Raw genomic sequence first — 439 nt, forward strand, 5'->3', positions numbered from 1 at the left:
TTTTCCAACTCCTGCAAGAAACGGACCTCTGTTTGTGTAAATTACAGCATTAACATCCTTCTACAATACATGTTGCTGCAGGAAAGTTATGTCTCCAAGGGGTTAAGTTTTATTTCCCTCTCAATACTCAAACATGGGGTAATCCAATACCTTAGTTGCTGGAGGTTCCAGATTCCAGCAGGCTGCATCAGAGGCAGAAGTTAGGAAAAGAGCATAACACAGGTGCAGGCTAAACTGAATTCCTTGCATACACTGTTGTGACTCTGATCCAGACAGAGCCACAACACGTTTTTTGTTTTGTATTTTGAAACTTAGAATAATGTGTACTTGACCTACTCTCTTTCTGCCCCTGTTCTCTCTTTTTTCCATCAGTACTACAACAGGAAGGTGGGTGGAAAGGGAAAGCAGGGCAGTGTCTCATTCAATAACATAATACACG

This window comes from Podarcis liolepis (genome assembly GCF_965112155.1).
Source record: "Podarcis liolepis genome assembly, chromosome: 6".
NCBI lineage: Eukaryota > Metazoa > Chordata > Lepidosauria > Squamata > Lacertidae > Podarcis > Podarcis liolepis.